This window comes from Rhineura floridana, chromosome 10 (assembly GCF_030035675.1).
Source record: "Rhineura floridana isolate rRhiFlo1 chromosome 10, rRhiFlo1.hap2, whole genome shotgun sequence".
Taxonomy (NCBI): Eukaryota; Metazoa; Chordata; class Lepidosauria; order Squamata; family Rhineuridae; genus Rhineura; species Rhineura floridana.
In genome coordinates, this window is record NC_084489.1 from 46,284,794 (window position 1) to 46,301,932 (window position 17,139).

Genomic DNA, 17,139 nt, shown 5'->3' on the forward strand with positions numbered 1-17,139 from the left:
AAAAAACTGTTCAGAATTCATGCTCTGAGAGAGCGATGACTGAGCACAGATAATTTATTTTATATACAATTTTGTCTAGTAAAAGGAATACATAAATGAAACAATTTGCATAAATTTACTTACATAGTCAAAATAGAATTATTTTCTCAAGCTCTTCCACCTGTTCATGTATGGGCAATCACACTGTTCCTAATGGCTCATATGAAGAGCTGTAGCTCTAAATTAGTGGTGCCTATACAAATATAAACTATGAATCATTCATTAACACCTCTTAACTGCCATGTTGGCAAATATTCAGACCTTCAGAGGCACGCTGCTGAGGAATGTTTCTTAAATATATTCTTTTGTTTTAATGCACAGAATTAGGCTTGTTCCCATATGTTATGTGATAAAGAAATGTAATCTGTTTATTGCTTTTCTGCACCCATTACTGATTTTCTGGATGACATACAAACAAATCAGATGGTGGTAGCATTGGGAAAGACCTAACTCAGTGGTGGAGCACACACTTTGTATGTAGAACGTCTTGAGTTCAATCCCTGATATTTCCACGTAGGGCTGGAAAAAGATTCCTGTCTGAAACTCTGAATAATTTCTGCCAGTCAGTGTAGACAATGCTAAATTAGATTGGCCAATGGTATGTCTTTGTATAAGGCAACTTCCTACCACAATATGTGCGGTGGGTGGGGGAGAAGGGAGATGGGGGAGAAGAAAGGTAGTCAGATCTTTTGTTAGAATTATGTTATGTTATGGTGTATTTCTAGGCCGCCTTTTGGCCAAAAAGCCCCCCAAGGCGGCTTACATACAAGTAAATAAAAATAAAACAATTTACAAAAATTCAAGCCAACAAAATCCTAGCATTTCTAAAAAGCAACAACAGCTAAAAATCAAACACTTTAATCTTCCTGGTAAAGGACAGTCCCCAGAAGAATGTCACTAAGAGCAGGGATGAGGGGGCAAGGCAGGTGGCTTGTCATTTGATGGTCCCAGCACAGTCTCACCCCTGCAGCACCACCTCTCAGTCTGCAGCTCCTCCTTATAAGGTCCAGGCAGAGGGGTGGGGCAAGGCAGATGGAAAGGCTTGCCCCTGATGGACCCAGCACAGTCTCACCCCTGCAGCAGTTGAAGAATTATGTCGATGAATGAAAGAATATTGAAAACATTTAACACAGAACTACTTTCATTTGGGATGAAATGATAGCTAATTGGCAGCTATTCAAAGAGCTGTACTACTTACCCCTTATAGAACTTTGCATTTAGAGTCTTGCATTATCTCATTAATCTATCCAATATGCAGAGCTCTGTTTCACATGCATGTTCAGCCAGATGTTAGCAGCATACTCTGCTAACACCAGCTCCTTCTTGTTTGTCCCCAGCAGTTTGGTAATCAAAGGTACACTGCCTGTGAAAGACTTCAGCTTTTCGCTATCATAGCTTTGATGGCTAAAATCTATTGATTGATAGACTTATTCTCCACAAGCTTTTAAATCCTTTTTTCCAAGCCATTTAAACTAGTGGATATTGCCATATCTTGTCGCAATAAATTGCAAATGTCTAGTTGTGTGGCTAATCTAAACAACTTTGGAAGTTTGCAGAATGCTGTGACCCACCTACACACATTGCACTGATGCATTAGTTATCTGCAGCAGCTCCTGTTGTCATACAGGAACAATTCAAGGTATAGATTATATCCTTTAAAGGTATACATAGTTTTGACTAGGTCTTTCAGATGATGTTGGACTCCACTTTCCATCAAACTCATGGCCAGTGGTCAGGAATGATGGGAGTTGCAATCCAGCAACATGTTGAGGGCCAAAGGTTCTCATCCTCTGGTTAAGAGCTAACACACCCTAGAAACTGTCTCTTCTCATGTTTCCCATTATGATTTCTAGAGATCACTGAATGTATACTCTTACGTATACCAATTATGTGTCACATTCAGACAGCAAGGGTATGAAGAAAAGGCACTCTAGATATGGAATCATCTCCTTTTGCAGACTAACCAGAGTCCAACAGTGCTTTCCAAACCAATGCTGAGTCTGAATTTTAATTTTTTATTACAAATTTAAACCAAATACAAAAAGTATTGAAAGACAAAACCAATATTTAGACCTATAATAAAGGGGGGGATATCTATATCAATGCCTTAACATTCTTTAAGTAAAAATAAAATGAAAAAGGTGCTGAATTAAACTTCCCTTATGTTCTAACATTACTTTTTACTTCTTATTCCTATAAGGGATAAATCAATTCCAATCAACCACAAAACGGTCAGTACATGCATATTCACAGCTCTGCTGTGTACTACTGCATAGATCTCCCCCATGCTCATAATAATCCAGATTTTCTTTTTTTGTAGCCCGTTTTACAAGGAAGATGTTTGAGTACATTTCCAATTTCTTGCAAAAGTGCACCTACATTCTCATTCCGATTACCTTCCCCCCACATGTGGCCTTTTGTATAAAGCATGTTTGCTATACTGATGCCAGATTGTGTGAACATTCTATTCACATGATTCACTCCTTTTTTGAGTGGTGGTGGGGAGTAGTTTTCCGTGCAATAGGACATTGGTGTGAAGAAACTGCTTCATTACTGAGGGCATCTCATGTCCTATTGGTGAGGAGGGAATGCAGCAACTTCATTCCACAGGAAGGGGCACTCCAATTTAGATAATAAATGAACTGGAGTTAGATAATATAGTTTATAAATTAAAATAAGTAAAACCAACAGTAGAAGTAATGTAATAGGAAAAGAGTTGTCAGAGTTGTCAATTAATGTTCTCTAGATTACTTGAGAAGCATGCCTTAAATATTAACATTTTTTTTAGCATGGGCCTATCATACTGAGACAGAATTCATTCATAATAGTACTGCTGATGAATAGAATTTTGTATGTATTCTCTTCAAAGTTATTATCATATGGTAGCAAAGGTCCATGGCAAAGACAAGTGTACTTTTACAACACCTAATAAATTACCATCCAAATGCACTATCAAATAGAAATTTGCATGGTCATGATTTAATATCCTTCAACTCTAGCCAGTCACTAAGAGCCTCTTATTCTGCCAATAGGGGGAAAAAATGACTGCTTAGTTCACATAATCATAAATTTGGAGTTGTTATGGGTCTAGTTCCCCTTCACAATCCTCTTAAATTTTTAGTCCCATGTTTCATTCAATATCTTTAATATATTCTTCCAGAATGGGAAAACAATCTGAGCTACAACAATTTAGGATCATAACTTAGTCTTGTATTAGATAAGGATTTATTACTGTCATCCACATGTGCTACAAGCAAATACACTGATGTTTTTGACATTAAGATGGCAGTGCAGACTTGTAATTGATGCTAGTCTAAACATGAAGGTAGTAAATCAAAGTGATACCCAGAACAAATAAGAAATGTAAGGCAAAGGAGAGGAAGCTGTTTAGTACACCTAGTCCTTTTAAGGGATTGAAAATTAGATTTCAAACTGTATTTGTTCAAAATACTTGTATCCCAGTCTGAACATCAAAAGAAATTTATTAAATAAATTAATATAAATGTAATAAATAAATAAAATAATAAATAAATAATAAAATAAAAAGAATAAGTAGTCCATACTTTATAAACACGACAAAAAAATTAATAAACTTTTAGATTTGCAGGCCTGTGTCCCAAAAGCCATTGCAGTTACCAAGTTTTCATTCCACAGGAAGGGGCTTGCTGAAAGACAAATAGTAATGGAGCCTGGAAGGCAATCTATCATTATTTTGTTTATTTAATATTATCATTATTATTATTAAATTTTATTTATACCCCACCTTTCAGCCAAAGGCCCTCAAGGCGGCTTACAAAGAAAAATAAACACAGGTATAAAATACAATAAAAACAATATAATTTACAAAAATTAAATTAAATAACAAATAACATTATCATAATATTGTTAATTAAAAGCAGGGAGAGCCCAGAGTTCCTATCTGAAGAAGTTATTAGTTAAATCGAAAGTACTGGGGAGCCCCAGGTTCAAGTCCCCTCTCAGCTCCCTAGATGACCTTGGGACCATCATCTTCCCTCCAGCTAACCGACACTGCAGGGCTGCTTTCTTGTGGGGTGCTTTGTGCTGTGGAGGCTGGAGGCTTGAACGCTTGTAGGGGTGCCTTCTGCTGCGGCTGGGCCTTACCGGGCCCACTGCCCTCAGCCAAGTACTGCTGGTGGTGTTGGTTGTAATAGTAGTGGTGGTGCGGCGGCGGCGGTGACGGCAAGTGCTGCTGCTGCTGCGGGCTGGGCTGCTCCTCCATTGAAATACATTTGAATAGTGTGCTACAGCCAGAATGGCTCCCAAGTTAAAGTAAAATAACAATAAAATTTAAAGTGTCAGAGCAAATGTTGCATCTCAGGCTTTTTTGAATGAAACTGATTATTTGGATACAGTCCAATCTGGTTTTAGGCCTGGTTTTAGGATGGAAACTCCCTTGGTCATCCTGGTGAATGAACTGTGCCGGGAGATGGGTAGTAGAAGTGCTGTTCTGCTGACTCTCCTGGTTCTCTCATACCTTTCAGTACCATAGACTGTGATACTATTCTAAGCCATCTGGCTGGGATGGATATACATAAGACTTCTCTTCAATGAGTCCTTTCCTATCTGGAAAGTTAGATCAGACAGTAGTGCTAAGAGACTGCATTGTATGCTATAGTCATCGACCAGTGGGATACCACAAGGTTCCCATTTTGTCTCCTGTGCTTTTTAAAACCTACATGAATCCACTGGGTAAAGTCATCTGAAGGCTTGGACTGAAATGTCCCACATATGCAGATGATATGCAACTCTATCTCTTGTTCTCATCTTCTGATCCCAGGGAGGCAGTGGAACTGATAAACCGGTGACTTGAGTCAATTCAGGGATGGATGGGGCTAACAAGCTGAAACTTAATCCAGATAAGATAGAGGCCCTATTAGTCAAGAGCATTGTGATCTAGGTGAGTTGGTTAAACTTGTTCTGGATGGGGTTGTATTCTCCTTGAATGAGGATGTAGGTAAGGTGCTCCTTAATCCAGTGGTGGGGAGCCTCCAGCCTGCAGCCCTAATTAGACCCACCATGCCTCTAAATATGGCCAGTGAGGCCATTTGGGACAAGGAGATCTGTTATCTCCATTTTAATCTCTAAATGCTATGATCAGACTTAATCCAGTGGAAGATGCTTGTTGAAGGACACCTTATTGTTAGCTTCTGTAGAGTTAATTAGTAGCTAAATGAGGGTCTACTTCCCATTATATATAGGAAAGGTTCCAGGGATTTAGTTAGAGGTTAATTGTGGGGAAATTCCATGTACGATAGTTACTACGGAGAAAATATTTGGTGGGAACTCTATGGCTTCACCTGATGAGAGGATACTTAGCTGGAACTACTGGAACTTCATCTGATTCCTTTGCAGTAGTGTTGCACTGATTGCTTCTTGGTACAAGTAGGTAAAACAGTAGGCTACAATGCAACTACACTTTTTTCTAATTCTGTATATGCTCCTGTACCTCATATGGTGGTGTTTAAATAGAAACTGGAACTAATCACCATGTGCAATTCCTATCTTTTAAACATATATATTCACTAGCTTTCTTATGAGACTTCTGTTCCCTCCCTGTCTGTGTTTCTTTCAAGATGATAACCTACCCTAGACACCACAACTGAAAAGGTCCTGTCTCTTGTGCGCATCTAATTCTCTGCCAGTGGCAGAGGTAGACAGAACAGAACTTGTGCTCATGTAGGCTCATCTTATGCTCTTGTTTGCATCCTGCATAGACCATAGGATCAAGATCTAAGCTGTTCAATATTTCATTACAATGGCACTGTGAAATATCATTTTGGAGCCACTGTACATTTCATAAGAGGAAGGAAAAAAATGTACTGAAGATACATGAAGAAAAGCAAATGCTCAACTGTAGGTTCAGAATTATACAGACACCTAAAAGCTTAGATAAATGTAACTGCTAGCTATGTGGTGTATAATTAGCTTATAGCTACATTAATCCATGTATAATAATCATTATTTATGGTATTATTTTCTGTGTATGAGAATTGTAATTCACTAAGTAATGATTAACAGTTCATCATGGTACTGTATTAATATTCTACCATAATTGTGATATATTCTCATATTGATAATATTATTTATAATAGTCACTGAAATGGTGGAATATATTGTTAAGAGTTTTCTGCTTAAATGTAGAATGATAATTCCAGCATGCCTGCAGCCTCTTAAGCATTGTTTCTGATTGTATATGACCCTTGATTGTAGCTTTTATTTGGCACATAATGTAGTGATACGCAGTATAGGTGATCAGTTCTACAGCTTCTTGTACCAGATGTTGTATTTTAAGAGCATAACATAAAAAGAGCCATATGCTGCATCAGATGAAAATCCTGCCGAGCCCAAAATCCTCATTCCCACACTTGCCAAACAGATGCCTATGGGAAGACCACAACTGCAATAGTCCTTTCTTGCTGTTCCTCAGCAATTGAGATTCAGAGGCATGCTGCCTCTGAACGTGGCAGTATTTTAACGCCAAGACAATAATTAATTGAACATGGGGTATTTCTTTACTTCATTTTGAGTTTGTGATTTTCAAGATTTTTCTTATCCGTTTGAAATACCCTGCCCCCTCATCCCAGTTCCATGTACATATATTGCGAAAACTGTCGCTGACAATATTTGATGAAAGTTTTAATTGATCAGGATATTAATGTCATAATTCCTGTCATTTAATCAAGAATATGGTTTTGTCAGTCTAATAAAAAGGGCAGTTATTTTGGAGGAGGTTAATAAGAATGCATGGAGATAATTCCAAATGTATATCTGGTCCATGATGATGGTATAATTACAAAACATCTTCTATTTTGCCTGAATGCACAAGGGAACATACCTTTCCCATTGAGCTTAATGGATACCCATGTGCTCTAGAGCTCTGGGTGAGCAAGAGAGCACATGTGAAGCCCTGGATAGTAGCTTGGGTTTTCAGATGATCAATTTATGAACTTCCACAATAACTAGTGAGTGCATATTAGTCTGTCCAAAAAGGAAGGATGTGCTTGTAGCCCAATACACACAACAGTTTCTATTCTGTAAAAGGTTTTACCTCCAGAAGTTGATCCTAATTTCATTTTTATTTGTGTTTACAAATTGCTTTCAAAAATTATAATGAGAGGAAATAAAAAGATATGAACTCACAAGGTAATGTTAAAACACTATAGAGAAGATTATACAGGAAATGAGAAATTAAGAAGAAACAGGGTTGCTTTAATAGTGGGAAGTGATGTAGCAAAAGCAATTAGGAGCTACAACGCAAGGTCTGAGCGAGTGATATCAATGAGATTAAATGGGAAACCTATTAACATAACCATCATCCAAGTCTATGTTCCAATGGCACATGCAGAAGAAGAGGAATTGGAGAGATTTTACACAGAACTACAGGAGGAAATTGATCACACACCAAAACAAGATGTGCTGACAATCATGGGGGACTGGAATGCAAAAGTAGGGAACAGAGAAGAACTAGGAATTGTGGGGAAATGGGGCTTAGGAGACAGAAATGAAGCAGGAGAAAGACTTATTGAATTCTGTGAAGCCAATAATTTGTTTCTTGCGAACACTTTTTTTAGCAACCAAAAGAAGACTGTACACATGCACATCACCAAACGGTCAATATAGGAATCAAACTGATTATATAATTGGTAACAGAAGATGGAGAAGTTCCATATTTTCTGTGAAAACAAGACCAGGAGCAGACTGCAGTACAGATCATGAACTGGTCGTATCGAAAATCAGAGTAAACCTAAAGAACAACAACAAAGCAATCATAATGCCAAAATACAATGTAAATAGCATCCCAGAAGAATATAAAGGTCAAATAAGGAACAGATTTGAGGCTTTAAACTTAGTTGACAGAGAACCAGAAGAACTATGGAGTGAAGTCAGAGACATTAACAGGGAAGAATGCAAAAAGACAATACCTCTAGTTAAAAAGAGAGAAAGACCTCAGTGGATGACTGACAAAACTCTTAAAATGGTTAAAGAGAGAATAAAAGCAAAAGCAAAAGGAGATAGAAACATGGTCAGTACCCTAAATGGAACAATACGGCGACTAGTAGGGACAAAGACAACTATTACAATAGTTATTAGTTAGTTATTAGTAAGGAAAGAATATGGGGAAACCAATTGGTTCCCCATCAGAAAGGGTGTGAGACAGGGGTGTATTTTATCACCATATTTGTTTAATCTATATGCAGAACATATATGAAAAGAGGGATTAGACCAAGATGAAGGAGTTGTGAAAACTGGAGGGAGAAATATCAATAATTTAAGATATGAAGATGATACCATACTACTAGCAGAAACCAGTAATGATTTGAAATGAATGCTGATGAAAGTTAAAGAAGAAAGCACAAAAGCAGGACTACAGCTGAACGTCAAGAAGACTAAAGTAATGACAACACAAGATTTATGTAACTTTAAAGTTGACAATGAGGACATTGAACTTGTCAAGGATTTATCAATACGTCGGCACAGTCATTAACCAAAATGGAGACAATAGTCAAGAAATCAGAAGAAGGCTAGGACTGGGAAGGGCAGCTCTGAGAGAACTAGAAAAGGTCTTCAAATGCAAAGATGTATCACTGAACACTTAAGTCAGGATCATTCAGACCATGGTATTCCTGATCTCTATGTATGAATGTGAAAGTTGGACAGTGAAAAAAGCGGATAACAGAAAAATCAACTCATTTCATATGTGGTGTTGGAGGAGAGCTTTGCGCATACCATGGACCGTGAAAAAGACAAATAATTGGGTGTTAGAACAAATTAAACCAGAACTGTCACTAGAAGCTAAAATGATGAAACTGAGGTTATGATACTTTGGACACATCATGAGAAGACATGATTCACTAGAAAAGATAATAATGCTGGGAAAAACAGAAGGGAGTAGAAAAAGAGGAAGGCCAAACAAGAGATGGATTGATTCCATAACGGAAGCCACAGACCTGAACTTACAAGATCTGAACAGGGTGATCCATGACAGATGCTATTGAAGGTCGCTGATTCATAGGGTTGCCATAAGTCGTAATTGACATTATTATTGTTGTTGTTGTTGTTGTTGTTGTTGTTATTATTATTATTATTATTATTAATTGGATTAATTAGTCACCCATCTGGGAGGTTGTCCAACCACTCTGAGTGACGTACAACCAAGGATATAAAATTACATTAGACAATAAACGTACAAACATTAGCACATTAAAATCAAAACCAGTAGCTACAGAACCTACAAAACCTAACCCTCCTCAAAAGCCTGTTTGAACAGCCAGGTCTTCAAAGCCCGGCGAAAACTCATCATAGAGGATGCCTGGCGGAGGTCATTTGGTAGAGAGATAAAAGGCACATAACAACAACAACAACATGACACTTTGAGATGATTATGGCATCTTTTCTGGAATTGACTTTTTACATTCTCCTTTCACTATCTATCTTTGAAGAATAGGCACTAATTTTTGAAGAGAGAAAAAAATAAACTTGACAATGGGGGTCTAATGAGAAGAAATAATTTTCTAAAAGGCAACTGTGATCATATTTGATGCTATTAGATTAATAAGTACAGGCTTAGTCAATGACATTTCCTATCTTAGGAGGGTTATTGACATTTTGATATGAGACAGGGAGACCTTTAAAGAGATCTCAATCAAAGGTAATATTTAGATAATGATACATGAATTCATAAATACTAGTCAAATAAAAATGCTGTAGTCCATTTTGGCCTTCACCTTGTGGAAATCAGCATCGGCCATAAGATTAGCAAGTTCATGATTGACTACTAATACTCTCTCTCCTTAGTGCCTAATTATGTCTGGCTAATTGTATGAGATAATGTTTGAAGCTGAATTTAACAATGTAACTTAATCCATCACCCAGACAGATTCCCTGGGAAAAGATACTTAGCACACCAGGCATTAATAATTGCTGCCAGTGTTAAATGTACAGTGTTCAATAGTGTGGTTATATTCAGTATACTTTAAACCAAGCCAAGCGATTCCAGAATCTCTGAAGATCGAATCTTAGCTTGGAGTTAGTGGAACAATAGACAGAGTGATAAAATGAAAACTTATATTTGCACTCTACTGAGAGAGAAGGCAATGTCTGGTTGGGAAACAATGACATTGTGTGATTGGCACCGCCAGCATGGTTGTGATGTTCATCAGTGTTCCACAGCAATATGAAATGTCAAGACCTTAGGTACTTCAGTGCCGTTTTCCCACAGACATTCACTACGCTGAGGAGGGGACCCTTTCAGCCCAAGAGTTACATTCCGTACTGAACAACTTTCCAGGCCCACATGCCAATGGTGTGTGGGGCCAGTGGCAAAAGTGGGTGGAGCAGTGGCTGTAAAAATTTACCTAGGCTAGTTTGTATATGTGTTCACACACCCCTCTCTATCCTCCATCAAAACAAGGAAATAGCATTATCAGCATTTAATGACATGTTCCAGCTAGGCAAAAACATTTGAGGAGGATGCAAAGCAGGACTGGTAAGAGATGTGACTGGGGAGGGGGTGTGGCCTGTGGAGAGTTCCAAGGGCCAGCTAGAGAGGCATGGAGGACCACATGTGGCCCCAGGACATAAGGTTCCCCATCTCTGTACGAAGCAGTGTACAGTAATTAAAGCACATGCATTTGGTAGGAAGCATATCATCATCAGTTAATGCCATTCTGTATATGGAACCAGTAAATGTTTGTGTGCATGCACATTTCAGAGTCTTGAGATAGCATGGTATTTGAATTGGAATACAAGGTGAATGGTTAAATAAAACTTGGTGTGGACTGTTATAGCATAAGATTTGATAATAGGAGATGGTTTGTCTAAGACATGTTAAAGTGCCACAAGGTTGCAGATGGTTTAAACATGAAAACAGTGGAAATATATCCAAAAAGTCATTCTGCCTGACTATTTTTAGTAGAATTTTGGTTTACCTAAACTGAAACAATTTGCCTCAGTTCTCCTTTCTATTAGTGATTATTTGTTAGTCACTTGTTACTCATCATGTGATGTTTCCCTGCCCCTTCTGCACAAGCAACCAATGATGTGGTTGCTGAGAAAGGAAGCACAGAATATTGGGCAATTTCCAGAAGGATATCCATATTAGTTTGTTGCAGCAAAAACAACAAAGAGTTTTGTAGAAACTTAAAATATGAACAAGCAGCATACATTTTTGTGGGCTAAAGTCCATTTATCAAATGTATGAAGTGTAGGGATGGGATCTTTTGGCAGGTGATGTGGTATCAATTCAAGATTGGTTTTTGTCTGCTATTCATTGCTTTTACTGGTCTGCTTTTTTTCTCCCCAAAAATATCAATATCAATATTTTGAAATGAGCTATCGATATTTTGAAAGGAAAGCAGCTTCGCATTCTCCTTTGCTGTTATAGGTTTGGCTTGCTTAGATTAGAGCATAGATTATTCAAGTGGAAGGAGGGTGGCAGAGAGAGAGAGAGAGAGAGAGAGAGAGAGAGAGAGAATTGTACTGCTGTGTTGTGCATAAAATCAATAAAAAGAACAATATATTTGAGGGAATATTCAAGGGAAAAATTAAGTGTCGGGAAAGCCACTGAAGTTTGGAGCAAACTAGATCGCTCCGCAAAGATGGAGACTATCTGGTGCTAAATCTGAATTCAGATGAATTCTCACCCATCCCTAATGAAGTGTTATCCTAAGTTGTTAGATATCAGTTGTGGAGTTGGTTATGGAGAGTTGTAGCTATTAAGTTCTGAGGGGAACGGAATGCAAAAAGTACAGATGGTGATAATTGCATCAAATTATAAATGTATGTAAAATGAGCACAGTGAGCATTCACAAAGCAGAGACATTACTGGCATTAGTAAGCTAATTAGCCTGCAGTGAGACAAAACCCTTATCTTTATTTGGACCACAGGTGATAGAATTTAGCTTTTGATCAGTTGCAATTCAGCTGTTTCATGCTGGAGTCTCATCTTTGAAGTTCATGTATGAAAGTATGTTCTGGAAAGTTGAAATGTTCTTCCACTCCTTTCTGAATGTTGTCATTTCTGATGTCAGATTTGACCCCATTCAGTAGCAGCTGGTGGGGCTGTGCAGGTGGGGCTGCATTGCTTTCCTGGCTTCCCAAGACCACACATCACTGTTAGTTACCAAGAAAGAGAAGGGGAGGAGCAAGGCAGCAGGAAGCTTGATGTGGTGCAGACATGATGTTGGGAGTGTAGGATTGGCTTTTCCACTGTGTTGCACCATGTCAAGCTCCCTGCTGCTTTGCCCCTTTCATTAACCACAATGATGCACAGCATTGGGAAGCTGAGAGAGCAACACAGCCCCATCCACACAGTCCTGCTGGCATCTACTGTCCCCATGGAGAATGCAGATGGGCATCACTAGTAGATTATGATATATATCACATTGGAAAATGAGCAAGTTAACAAATCCTTGATAGCGTGGCTGATGTTATTAGGTCCTGTAATAATGTTGCCTGAGTGGATGTGGGGATGGAGTTCTTGTATGGGTTTGTTGCTAAATCTGCTCTCAGTGTTTGTATCTGTTATGTTTCCTATTTCTGGTGATTAGCTGCAGGGCCGGTCCCGAAGGGCGGCCAAGTCGGGCCTTAGCCGAGGGCCCCTGGAGCCACAGAGGCCCATGAGGGGCCTCTTGATAGGGTGGGGGAGGAGTAGCGCTCCTTTTCCATGATCTGCTGCAGAGTAGCTGTGGCAGATCTCAGGGAGGGAGCTTCTTCTGTCTGCCTGTTCGCTGGCTCCACTTACCCATCCTATCTTTTGAGGCTGCGCGGGCTGCATGCGCAGGACTGCCATTAACTAAGATGGCAGCTGAAGTTTTCCTAAGGGGCTGAAGCCTCCGGTGCCACCTTGGTTGATGGCAGCGATGAGCGCACGTAGCAGCCTGTGCAGCCGCAAAAGACAGGAGAGACGGAGCGAGTGAAGGGGTGGGCGGAAGAAGCTCCCTCCCTGCAAGACAGGTAGACACACGTGTGTGAGTGTGCACGCACACCGGGGCCCAGGGCAAGCTGGAGCCCAAGGGCCCCAGCATGTCTGATGTCAGCCCTGTTAGTTGTTTTGGGTTTAAGTGCTGTCTGTCAGAAAATACATACCTATCACCTAAGACAAGCAAGAGGGAAGTATCATTTTCCAGGATGGAGTGTAGGTGATTGACAATATGTTGGAGCATACAGAACATTGTGTGTCACAACAAAAATTAAGTTCTACCAGATATTATGGAGTGGGGGAAGGGGAGGAAGAGACAGGGTTTTGTTTTGTTTTGTTTGTTGGAAGCATGTTTTATATAAAGTCTAGTTTGACCCTCAGATTTAGATTGATATAAGCTGCTGTTCCTTTAAAAGGAAAAGAAATAGTGTGATAACAAATAATAAAAATAAAGCAGTTCTCACTGCCGCAGCAAGTGATTATAAGTACTACCACCTGGCATCTTAGTGAAATATAATAACAATAAGCATGCTTTCATGAAAATGTTCAGTGATTTGATGCATGGCAAGAATAAGTAAATTAATACAAGTCAATCGTGTTTTTTTACTTAGTTATATACTGAGAGAAAAAGAAGCTGAATTTGTGCTCCATGCTCAAAGGGCTACTTTTTAATAATATGATGAAAAAACATTTGTTTTCCATCCATCCTTTCTCTTTAAAAGAGTTAAATATTTTTTTCTAAGCTTGTTACGATCCAAATACCATTTCTGGTGAATGTGTTCTCTGTCTCTTCCTCCCTTTCTCTATTTTTTTAATTTTTTAATTAAATTTATATCCCACCCTTCCTCCCAGTAGGAGCCCAGCGGGGGCTCTTTAAAGTTAAAATGAATTAAATTAGTGCAAACCTCTGTATGGATATTTGGTATAATGATGCCTCAGCACAGGGGTTCGTAAAGTGACCCTTTTTGTGCTGAGAAAATAGTTACTTGAATCGCATTAGCTTTGTGTTGTATTTGCCCCATTTCAATTTCCTTCTTGTTAGAAGTAGGCTTCAGATCTCCTGGTAGATTTTCAGTTACTCCATATGAGTCCAGCTGGTTTTTAACATTTGCTGTAGTGGCTTTTATCCAGTTATATCTCTCTCTTCGGAAAGAATTATCTGCTAGGGATAGGAACCTGGCCTTCTTCACTCCTTAGAGATTTTTAAAATATTAAGCGGTTGATAAATGGGTTTAAATAAAGAAATAAAAATGATTTCCCTAACTTTATGAATCTCACTGCTCAGAGGGGTCTGGTTTTTGTAAGTGTGTAATTTATAGTAGGAACCAAAGCATTCAATGAGTGGGTGCATGGAGGAAAGCACTTCTGGGAAACATTCAACAGATAATCAGAAAACTAGGGTGGCAACCATTTGGACTTGAAGTAAGAGTTGCCCAGTAAAGTTTGCTTGTTCAACACTTCAGTAGGGTCTCTGCGGCACCCCTGCGGCATGGCATTACCATGTTTTACCAGTCCTTTACCTCAGCAGGCAACACCTTCCATCACGTACTGAGTAACGCTGCCACCGGGACCTCCACTTCAGTTCCAATACTTGTTCTGTTTAGGATGTGAGGATGCCAGGACATGTATTACTCTTGCTATTTTATCAATGTTATTTACCCTCTTGGTAGTAATCGAGTAATAGGCATGAGATAATGAAGACAACAATATATTTATTATTTTACAATGTAAAGATGTTACACAATAAGAAGCCACTTTATCCTCCTCCAGTGCATATATTTAAGTTACTAAAGGTAAAGGTGTCCCCGCACGTGTAGTGCGAGTCGTTTCCGACTCTTAGGGTGATGTCTTGCGATGTTTACTAGGCAGACCGTATATATAGGGTGGGATTGCCAGTTCCATCCCCGGCCTTTCTTTACCCCCCAGCATATGCCGGGTACTCATTTTACCGACCACGGATGGATGGAAGGCTGAGTAGACCTCGACCCCTTTTACCGGAGATTCGACTTCCTCCTTTTGTTGGAATCGAACTCCGGCCATGAGCAGAGCCTCGACTGCGTTACCGCTGCTTACCACTCTGCGCCACGGAGGGTCTTGTTTAAGTTACTAGGTTTTACTAATTATATTAACTACTAATTATTCCCTCTTACATTCATAGTCTCTCCCTGGACGCTGTATCCTTTTATCTAAATCTTCAATCACCATAGAAACCGAACCTAAATCCTGCCTATTTCTTCTCAGGCACCACTTACCTCTCTAAACATATCATATTTCTCCACTCACTCTCTCAGCCAGTAACCATCCATATGCAAATATTCACTCCCTGTCACTTATTTTACTCACTCTCAAGCACTACTTACCATGAATAATATACATATAAACAGGTGACATCACAGTGCCCTAGGCTGCAAGTCTGTTTCCATGAGGAAAAACTGAAGCAAAACTGTAGAACTGACACAAAAAGCCAAAACTCAGTTAAGTCTACCACATGATACTGTGCTACAATTCCAAGAGTATCATGACAGAGTCACAGGCAGATATACCACTGGAAATGGTTTAGTATTGGGTTGCTGGGCTAAATCAAAGACATTATACATTCACAGTTCATCAGACCACAATTCATCATACAACATCTAGCATAGAGGATTACAATTGCTATGACAGGCAGAAAAAAGGCAGGCAGTGGTCCACCAAGACCTTCAATAATCTTCAAGTGGTCCGTGGGGGAAAAGTTTGGGAACCACTGGCCTACATGATTTGGTTGCCAAGAATACCTACTCTGCCATTCCTCCTTGTTCTTCCTTCGTTAAATTATATTGTTTCTCTTTCTCACTACATTTCTTCTCATCAGTTTTGCTTACATGTATAAGCAAACATATGGGTTTCTTTATAGTAAGTGCTATTGACAGCAGGAGAAACAATAAATGTATTGACATTCAAATTTGTTTAAAGTAGTTGAAACATATTAAGTTTAAATTTTGACAGAACTAATGCACTTCTAGTTGTGCAAATTAGGATAAATCATCTGTGAAACAAATTAAAGTAACTTCTAGGTGTGGAGATGGCCCATATTCCCATGCTATTACTCCAGTCTCACTCACCTTGCTAGGTCTGTTCGTACATTTTTGGTGGCAATTCACATGAATGCAGTATCTGAAAAATAGCCTGCCATTCTTGCACAAATTGCCAGCAAGTACTGGTGCCTATATTCATCAGTGTAGTGTATCAAATGTTAACTTCTGTGATATGGCTGCATTCACTAGTCTGCTACACACAGAAGGGTTTCAAATGTCTAAAATAATCCTTTCTGTGGTATACATGAGAAAGAGGATTCCACAATCTTGTTGAGAATGTTAGGGAATTTTATACATACAAAATGTTATGCAATTTTAATCTATCTGTAAATTAACCTAGCTTTCCATACAAGAACACTCTTTACATTCATGAAAGTTAGGACTGTATCATACACAGCATTTTTCTTAATCTCTGCATGGGGAGGAGATGCGCACATCCACATACAAGGTGCACCTGTTTTGCCTTGATTACATATATTTGTAGCTATCACTATATGTACAGTATTCTAAAAACATTTTTAGACTGAGAGAAATTTCTTAATTCACACTATATATGTTTCTTATTTAGGTTTTTAGAATGACTCTGGGTTTAAACTGGCACTTCTCAAGAGCTAGAGATGGTCAAAACCTGCCAGTTCTCCCCCATAACAATCTGATCTGTAATTTGGATACCAATGAGGAACCAGAATAAATTATAAATAGGCTATAGGGTAACAATGATTACTGTAATTTGCTAAGACTTTTGAGGCCTCTAAAGAAATTGTGGCCTGCACAATAGAGAATCCCTCCTCAGTGCAGAGGGGGAGTGTTCAAACACTGTTGATCGGCTGTAGCCCTTCTGGGTCCTTAGATGACTCTTGGAAAGCTTGTTGTATACATGGTGCTGTCCATGGCTTCAGAACCTGGCTTGCTTCTGCCAGACCTGCAAACTCCACAAAAAATTGCAGCAGTAGTCCAATACTTACTGTACTAGCCATAAGGTTCTCCAACTGTACTTTCTACCTTCTACCTGGACACTTTGGTATCTGACCTAGGTGATAGCATTTCTAGCAGTGGTTCCACCAATTTATTCTTTGCTGCCAAGGG

The 17,139-nt window shown here is 39.0% G+C and overlaps 1 protein-coding gene across 4 annotated transcripts in view; it reads left to right on the forward strand.

Moving 5' to 3' along the window:
• DGKB (diacylglycerol kinase beta) overlaps positions 1-17,139 on the forward strand; it is a 430,346-nt gene that overhangs the window by 181,818 nt on the left and 231,389 nt on the right. The window lies entirely within an intron of this gene.